The sequence below is a fragment of the Panthera tigris genome, chromosome D4 (assembly GCF_018350195.1).
Source record: "Panthera tigris isolate Pti1 chromosome D4, P.tigris_Pti1_mat1.1, whole genome shotgun sequence".
Taxonomy (NCBI): Eukaryota; Metazoa; Chordata; class Mammalia; order Carnivora; family Felidae; genus Panthera; species Panthera tigris.
Genome location: NC_056672.1, coordinates 24181989 through 24192089, shown reverse-complemented (window position 1 = coordinate 24192089; position 10101 = coordinate 24181989).

Genomic DNA, 10101 nt, shown 5'->3' with positions numbered 1-10101 from the left:
ATATTTGAATTGCTTCTTGCTTTTGATGGTTACACTGATGCTTATTTGAATGAGGCACACAGGGACAGCCTCCAGAAGAGACATAATTACATTTTTGCAGTTATTAACAACTAGGATTCTGGATTCCAGGTGAGCATCTCAGATTTATACAATAATTGAGACAGCAGTGCAAATGTATCATGTCTGCCTTACCTGTGGAATGCATAGATAAGATTGCAGAGTGAGCAATAAGACATGAAATATGATTGTTCTTAGGGCACCACTGTTGAAATTGGGATTACAACTTTTCAGAGTTTAAGATGTGGTTCAAACTAGATGTTCCAGATAGAGACCTGGTCCTCTCTGATACTATGAAGAATCTCCAAAATGAAAAACATCTGAATCACTTACAAATAAAAATCTCATCTGGGAGATTTTCATTTAACCTCAATAGAAACCCAATTTCTCAAGAAACTGGAATCATCCATGGAAGGGGCAGTTCAAAGCTCCTTTCCAGCACCAGTGGCTAAGGCCTCACCCCGTAATGTGGACCGACGGTGTGGTGGATTTGCTGTCAATCGGGGAACCACAGAGCCATGGTCAGGGCTCCTCCCTGCCAGACACCGGGAGATTTGAGGACAGCTCCACGCCACAGACTGAAGTAGAAGATGCTGAACTGTGGTTAGCCAGTGCCAATGCCAGTAAGACGATGCGTGGTAGGGAACCCAGAAGGGTTTAAAAATATTCTATTGGGTTTCTTCATTGATGTTTTTCATTTTGGTTCCCAAACTTTGGCATGTTTGGGCTCTGTGTTGTGAGCGAGGTGGAGTGAGGTAGATAAAAGGAAGAAAAGAGATACCTGGTCTCTTGTGCAGTATATGTGCTTTGTGCAAATGCGGTGCATTTTATTTTGGAGATGTGTGACCTTTCGTCTCTGGACTAGCTTTGTCTCTTGTTCCATTCCAGGAGCACAAGGGAGCTGCTGATTTCTCACAGTGGCTACTGCTGCCTGATGAAATATGGATTTGTATATTTTCCTTTCTTTCTCACAAGGAGCTCGCCCAGGTTGCACAAGTGTGTTGCCACCCCTACCGGCTTGCAAGTGATGGAAGTCTCTGTAAGCAGACAAAACCATGTTTGAAATGAATGGGCCATAATTGGGAAGAAAATGTCCATGTGACTTCATCAAATCTGCTTTCTAATTTCTCCATTGTCTAAGGGAAGTCCTTTAGAAAGTACATTTACACTCTGCTGGCCGTTATCACGTTGATTGGTACAATGCTGCCATTTTATCATCTGTCCATCTATCCATCAGACTTATAAATTAGGTGCTATGGGGAAAATGAGAAGAATGAGATTTTGGCCCCACCCTCAGAGCACTTTGATACTGTTAGGGAGACTGACCTATAGCCAACTGAGACCCAACTAATTATAATAATAATGATGGTCATTTAAATCACTTATTGAGTATTTTCTATGTGTCAGACAGTATACTGTTTCATGTACTCTATGTCATCTATTTCTCCCAATAATAATATAAACGAGAACTCTCTCCACCCCGTCTTGCAGATGAAGGAAGTCCGTCTTGGAAAGGTTAAATAACAGGCTTACGATCTCATGGCTTGCAGATGGCAAAGCCTCCCGTGCAACTCCTGTACAGGGAGAGAGCCAAGGACTGGGGAGCTGTGAAATGAGAGAGTAATATAGGAGACGGTTGCATTTGCGCCAAGTTTTGAAAAATGAGTAGTACTTTGAAGGGTGGAGAAATAGAAGGTAGAGGGAAGAAGGGCGTTCTGAAAAAGAGGGAATAGCAAGAAGAAAGCAAAGAGGCATTGCGTTGGTTAGGGATTATGTTTGACAACTAGTTACAGAGACGCAAAATAACAGTGGCTTAAACTTTCAGAAAGGGTTTTAGTTTCTCTTGAGTGACGTGAAATCCATAGATAGGTTGTCCAGGACTGATTGGATTGCTCTGTGATGTCATCAAGAAGCCAGGTAGCCTTCTTTACTTTTGTTCTGCCATCTGAGGGTAGCTGTTTGGAGGTGGGGGCTTGTGTGTCCACCATGACTGAAGGTTCTGGTGTGAGAGACGGGGAATGCTCTGTCTTATTCTGGCTTCATTCTGTCAGTAGACAGTGCTTAATAATCTGTTGAGAACAGATCCCCGCAGTCTTGCTGTACTGTTTCAAAGGCAGGGATGAGTTTCTCACAGGGCACAAGGGGATTAGTGAACAAGGGGGTTCCTAATTTGGGTCACTTGGCTTTGTTGGATAACTTACTCCTTTGTGTTTGTGGTAACCTTTCCTGCTAGGTGTCAGAAAAGTTCTAGGATTCTCCAAACCACAGATTCCTAAACCTTGGCCACATGCTTTTGTAAATACAGTTATTTGGGAAGACAGCCATGCCCGATTGTTCACACGCTGCCTGTGACTCAGCTTCCTTGCTATGACGGCCGGGCTGACATTGAGTAGCTGTCACAAACACCTTATGACCTGCAAAACCTAATGTATTTACTACTTAGTTTCTTTCAAACTTTTATTTCTTTTGTTTTCTTAATGTTTACTTTTGAGAAAGAGAGAGTGCGAGCAGGGGAGGGGCCGACAGAGGGGGAGAGAGAGGATCCCAAGCAGGCTCTGCGCTGTCAGTGCAGAGAGCCTGACGTGGGGCTCGAACCCCTGAACCATGAAATCACAACCTGAGCTGAAATCAAAAGTCAGATGCTTAACCGACTGAGCCACCCAGGTGCCCCATTTCTTTAACAATTTTAAAGAAAAAGTTTTCTGGTTCCTGCCTAAACATTAGATTCCACCAGATTCCTCTTTTTCCAGGATAATTTCTGTGGAGAGAGAAAACTATGGACCTCTTTGCTTTTGGGTCTGAGATGTAGGGGCTTAAGTAGTACTTTTTTATAATGTTTAAGCTTTCTTGAAAAACAATTTAAAAAAAATAAACACTAAAACAAAATAAAATTGTATTCAATTTGCCTACTCTCCTGGGTGATGTAAATCACGTGGCCATAGAAAAATACTAGAAATTAGTTATGAGCCCCTGATTGGGCTTTTTTAATTGTCCTTGCAATCTCAAGTGTGAATACCAAGTCCTCAAATTTAAATTTTCTACCAGTAGAGCAAATGATAAAATCAAACCTCTTAATTATTTGTGGCTAATCTTAATTAAAGGTCATTTTAAGGGGCGGTTAAATGGCCCACTTCAGCTCAGGTTATGATCTCACGGTTTGTGGGTTCAAGCCCCGCATTGGACTGTGTGCTGACAGCTGGGAGCCTGGAGCCTGCTTCAGATTCTGTGTCTCCCTCTCTCTCTGCCCCTCCCCCGCTCACTCTCTGTCTCTCTCTCAAAAATAAAATACACATTAAAAAAAAAGGTCATTTTAAGATTATGGTTTTAGGTGTCATGCATTTCAACACTGGGACAAATGTTTCAGTGGAGGGTGGAAACAGGTGGAATAGCACTTCTGTGGGGTGAGAGAAGGATTCTTTCAGGAGACATTCATTCTGCAAAAGGCTGTGAAGGCAGCCCCTCTAGTGACCACTGTGGCTTTGCATTCACTAAATTGGGAGGAGAAAATTTAGGACTAAATAAGACACCCCGGGGGGCTGTTGGGGACACCCCAACGGGCCGGGGCCTCCATGTTGCTGACGTTTGGAGTGTGTCAGAAGCCCAGTTGAGGGGAGGTGTTTATGGAGGAGTGGCTGAGGCTTCCAGTGCATCTTTTCTTCTAGGTACTCTGCCGTCGGTCCCTGTTTTAAATTCAGACCTCTGATGGTTTGCCTCCTTCCATAAGAGACTCTTAAACACTGAGAACAAACTGAGGGTGGATGGGTGGTGGGGGAGAGAGGAAAGTGGGTGATGGGCATGGAGGAGGGCACCTGTTGGGATGAGCGCTGGGTGTTGTATGGAAACCAATTTGACAATAAATTATATTTAATATTAAAAAACAAATAAAGGGGCGCCTGGGTGGCTCAGTCGGTTAAGCGTCCAACTTCGGCTCAGGTCATGATCTCACATTCCGTGAGTTCAAGCCCCATGTCGGGCTCTGTGCTGACTGACAGCTCAGAGCCTGGAGCCTACTTTGGATTCTGTGTCTCCCTCTCTCTCTGCCCCTCCCCTGCTCATGCTCTGTCTCTCTCTGTCTCAAAAATAAATAAAACACTAAAAAATTTTTTTAAATAAATAATAAAAAACAAATAAATAAAATGAATAATAAATAAATAAATAAATAAATTCAGACCTCCGAGAGGAGCTAGTCTCCCAGCTTTGCACTGTCACCTCAGCAGAAAGTCATCTGGCCTATGGCCACCGGCAGCTTCCGCTGAGAAACAGCCCTGGGAGACTCACTGTGCTTTCTGGAAGCATGTTGAGAATATCATATTCTACATTACACAGCCATCTCCCTGTGGCACCCACGGGGAGGCCTTGCTACCGGAAATAGTTGTGCTTCTCCTAAATGACTCTCTTCTTTCATCTCACGGCACCGAATTGTGTAATTGTGCTGCTTTAGAAAGCTTAAAGCCACGTTGGTGGCCCATTGCACACGTGCAGAGAAGTGTGCCGGTATTTATTTTGTTGAGCAAGAACAGGGCTGGTGCCAGTAAGTTTTCCTATCCTTGTTTTCTCTTTTTATATCATTTTTTGTTCCTGTTTAAATTATCTTTATAATTTAAAATATAATTTTATAGTACAAAATATAATTATACATCTTAGTATATATTATCTAATAACATATATTAGATAAAAATAGTGTATATCTTTCTTATATAAAATATAATGATAAAATAGAATTTTATAATTGAAAATACTGTTTTAAGTAGGGTTCACACCCAGCATGGAGCCCAATGTGGGGCTTGAACTCATAACTCTGAGATCAAGAGTTAGAGGCTTGGGGCACCTGGGTGGCTCAGTTAGTTAAATGTCCAGCTCTTAATTTCGGCTCAGATCATGATCTCATGGTTTGTGAGTTTGAGCCCAACATCGGGCTCTGCACTGACAGTGTGTAGTCTGCGTGGGCTTCTCTCCCTCTGCCCCTCCCTGCCTCTCTCTCTCTCTCCCTCAATAAATAAACTTAAAAAAAAAGGAGCTAGAGGCTTAACTGACTGAGCTACCCAGGTGCCCCTTTAAATACTATTTTTAAATTATATACTGTACTGTCTACAAGCTTTTATAAGCTGGCTGAACTCGTTTTGGAGTACAGGCTTTGTAGAAACCAGTGGTTCTTAAACTTACACAAGCCTGGGAATCAGCTGAAAGTTTTATTAAAATACAGATGACTGCCTTACCCCCATGGTCTGTGATTCAGTGGCTCTGGGCAGGGCTGAAGTCTGTGTATTTCTAACACATTCCCAGGTGTTGATGCTAGGCCAGGAACCATCTTTTGAGTGCCACTGTCATGAAGAAAACAAACAATAAAAACAATTAATGTTGATTATTTATTAGCAACCTGCCAATCAAGCAGTGAGGGTTTTATTTTGTTTTAATTCTTATTATGCAGTTGGCACCTGAGTGCATTGTGGGATGCACTAGGCATTGTGGCATGCTGGTCCTTGTCCTGAAGGGATTTTCTCATTGGCTGCAGAGATGAAGACTGCATATAAATTGGAGAAAAGGTCTAGTCAAGTGTAGATCGGGGTGGGACAATTCAATGTGGATTTGGGTCTTTAGGAAAGAGCTCAGGGTGAAATAGGGCTTGAGCTGGTCTTTGAATTGAGAATAGAGGTTAATGGTGGAATAAAGGATGTGGGAGCAATAAAGGACCCATCAGCATGGGCAGAGGGCCAGAGGTGGAAAAGTCCCTGTACACAGATAGCACTGACTCCACAGAGCAGTGTGCCTTCCTTGGCCATGGAGGAGGACATTCCCCACCAGCTGGCTCCACCCTCCTGTCTCATCGGCTACTTTCCCATTTGATTAGATCCCACACTGTTCCGGGAGGGCTTTCTATACTTTCCAAGGCTGTTCCTGATCCTTTGCCCCTGATATCTGTACCCAACATCTACTTTTCTCCTATCTCTACCAGTCCCACATGGCACAGCTCAAATGCCACCAAGGACTCATTTAAAATGTCCTCGGTTCCTCCTCAAACTCTATTTTATTGATTAGTGAATAGGTTAAATTGATGAGGGTATCATTCCTTCCCCCACTTACTTGTGTCCAAGTCTTACGCATCATCTCTCATCTCTAGTTTCCCTGTTCTTCTCTGTGATGATCCCTGTTCTCAAAGTGTGGTCCTCTTACCCAAGGAGTTGGAAATGCAAATAATCCAACCCCACCCCAGACCCAAATGGGAAGCCTTGGGGGTGGGTCCAGCAATCTAAGTTGTCATAAGCCCGCCAGGTGATTCTGAGAAATACTGCTCTGTGAGGAAAGCCACTTATTGGCAAGTGGCCCCAGAGCTCTCCCAGAAGTCTGTTTCCTCCCGGATGAAATCCCCACTCTCTAATTACTAACAGTCCATTTTAAGCATTGAGAGTTTGCATTTCTTTTAAGATGAACAGTTTTAATTTCCTCAGCAGTTTGCTTTAGAAACAAAATGAGAATGTTTTCTCCATAAGTTTAACATTTCACTGACTTTATTATGTAGTACAAATGCCCTGACTGCTTTTTTAAATGATTATAATTCAACCATAGATAATGAATGCTTTAGAGTGCTGTAACAAATTGGATAATAACAATGATTTAATAGAAGTCAAGCTATCTAACAGTAGGAAGAAAAACCCTGCTGATTAAATTCATTTTTAAAAAATATTATGTCCATTTAAAGTAAACTATATTCATACTTAAAATCTTCTAATGCCTTGCTTAATCTAATGCACAGATTAAGCAAGGCATCAGAAGATTTTCTAGAATATATTCTAGAATAAATTCTTTTTCTTTCTATATTTCTTTTTCTAGAATATATTCTTTCTCATTGGAAGAATTGAAAAAATAATGAGGAATCCTATCTAGAAACACTGCAACATTCAAGGATTTGCAATTTATTGCTTATTGTCCAGTGAAATTGTAACTGATTGGCCCTGTATATAGAGTATGTAAGAATGCTTTTTCCATGCAGACACAAATTCATGCATATGTATATAAGTCTAAATATATCTAAGAGGTCTAAGTAATGTTCCTTTTATTAGTTTTTTTCTTTTTTAACTTTATTGAGCTACAATTCATAATATAAAACTTCATCCAATTAAAGTATACAATTTGATGAGTTTTGACAGTTACACTTATGAAATTACCACCACAGTCAAGATATAAAAAGATATTTCCATTATCTTTCAAATTTCCCTTGTATGTCTTTGCAGTCTATCCCACCCTTGGCCCCTGGTCTCAGGCAACTTTTTGTTACTATGGATGAATTAGTATTCGATGTAAATAGAATCATATGATATGTATTTGGCTTCTTGAACTCAGCACAAGGATTTTGAGATTCATCCATGTTGTTGCATTCCTTTTCACATTTGGATTTGCCACATTTGTTGGTTTACTTGGTGGACGTTTGAGCTTTCGGTGATTGCAAATAATTCTGCGGTGAGCATTCATGTACAGGCCTTTGCACAAACATGTATTTTTATTTATCTTGCCTAACGCAGAATGGATGGGTCATGTGCTACATGGAAAAGTGTTAACATTTTTTTAAAAACTGCCAGTTTCCAAAATAGTTGTACAATTTTAGGTTCCTACCATCAGTGTATAAGACGTGTGGTGGTTCTCCATCCTCGTCAACAATTGGTATCATCGGTCTTATTTTTGGTCACTCTGATGTATGTGCAGTGATACCTCGTTGGGTATTGAATTTGCATTTGAACAACTTTTTATGTGCTTATTGGCCATTTGTATATTTTCTTTTGTAGCGTGTTCAAATAGGTTGCCTTTTTTTAAAGTTGTTTTTCTTATTAAATTGTGAAAGTTCCTTATATATTTGGGATATAAGTCCTTTATGTCTGTGGCTTGTCTTTTCACTTTCTTAATGGTGTCTTTCAAACAGAAACCTTTTTCATTGTGATAAAGTCCACCTTAACAATCTTTTTTCTACAATATGTGCTTTTTATATCCTATCTAAGAAATTGTTACCTACCACTAGGTCACAAAAATTTTTGATGTTTTCTTAGTGAATTTTTATAGTTTTAGCTTTTAGATTTAGGTTGTTTATTCATTTTGAATTAAGTTTTGAGTGATGTTTATTCTTTTCCCATATGGATCTCCAATTCTTCTAGCATCATTTGTTGAAAAGATTATCCTTTTCCTACTGAATAGCCTTGACACCTTTATAAAACTTCAACTGACCATATAATGCAGGTCTTTTCCATATTCTCTATTCTGTCCCATTCATCTATCTTTATCCCTATGCTAATATTATGCTGTCTTCCAATACATAAACATGGTCTATATTTCCATTTATTTAACTTATAAAAATAATGTTTATTAGCTATGACTTAGGCATTTATTATAGAGGCTTATATATCTTTTGTTAAGTTTATTCTTAAGTGTTTTCTGTTTTTTGATGCTACTGTAAGTGGACTTTTGAAAATTTTATTTTTCTTTGCCCTCAGTGCAAAATATACAATTGTTTTTATATATCAACATCGTATCCCCTTACCTTGCTAAGTTCATTTCTTATATTTAATGTTTGTTTCTAGATTTATGCAGATAGAGATAATAATGTTACCTGAATATAGAGACAGTTTTACATCTTCCTTTGCAATATTTTTGCCTTTTGTCTTCTGGATCTTCAGGACGATGTTAAACAGAAATGGTGGAGCTATCATTCCTGCTTTTTTCCCAGTCTTAGGGGGAAATAATTTAATATTTCATCATTGAGATTGATGTTGGTTGTTGGTTTTAAATTGATGACATTTATCAGATTGTGGAAATTTTCTACTCCTGGTTTGCTCAGAGTTTTTGTCATGAATTGATACTGCTTTTGATCACATGTTTTTATTCATTTAGTAAAATGATACAATTTTTCTCCTTTATTCTGTTAATATGATGAATTACATTGATTGATTTTGGAATATTAAACCAATCCTTCATTTGAATATTAAACTCAAGCACATCATGGTGTGTTATCCTATCTGTTGAGTTCTTAAATTTTTTCTTCTCATCTTTCAGTTCTTGAATTTCATTTTCTTTATTAAATTTGTGAATCACTTTTTAAAGTTTGCAGATTCATTCCAAGATTTTATTTTCTGGACTATAGTGACCATACTTGTTTTATAGCCCATGTCTGGTAATTTGTAGCCCTCTGGGTCCTTTCCTGTTGTTTCTTATTTGTACTGGGTTTTGTTCATGTTGTTTATGTCCTTATGAGCCTTGTTTGCTTTGATTATAGATGGAACATTGTTTTTGAGAAATTATTTGTGGGAAAATTTGAGCCCTAAGATGCTTTTATATTACTGTAGCAGGTGCTTTTATTTGATTCTACTTGGCCCCTGGGGGCACTACTAACATGGTATCAACTTTATCTAATTTTAGTGCTCGAGGTTTTCTTGACCCCCTAGAAGAGTACAAGTCCCAGAACTGATTTACTCTTAGTTCACTCTTGCTCCTATGGTTCAGATCAAACCCACTGGTGGTTGCCTTGGGTCTTTGTCTTTCAGGGCCTGGATTCTTTCTTTTGATTCCCTCAATCCCCAAGAGCCTATGAAAACTACTGTCTGGCCTCTCTGCTATCTTTGCTAGATAGGTACATGCCCTAGGGAAAAGGGGCTTTCAAGTAGTAGACCCACCATATTGGGTTACAGCTTTTCCAGGATTTTAGGTAGGTAGTTCCTTACCATTTAGTTAGCTTTTTAGTATTTTCAAGATGACTTTAAAAGTAACTTTGCCTTAGCTTTTTAAGTTGTCCTCAGTGGGAGATTTGGTTTGAGTGTCCCGAAACAGATGCCCTGATAATACCTCCTTGATCCCTTTAAAAATGACCCTTACTTGATATTCACCTGGTGCATTCCACATCTGTTCCCAGATTATGTATTCTGACCTGCTATTTGGGGGAGAGGAGTTATTTCCCAAACTTAATTCTCTGGTTTGTTAACACACTTGCCTCACCCTGCCTCCCACTTGTGGTGCATTTTTTTAAAATTTGGAATTGAGTCAGTTACCAATCCATCCTGCCCTGCA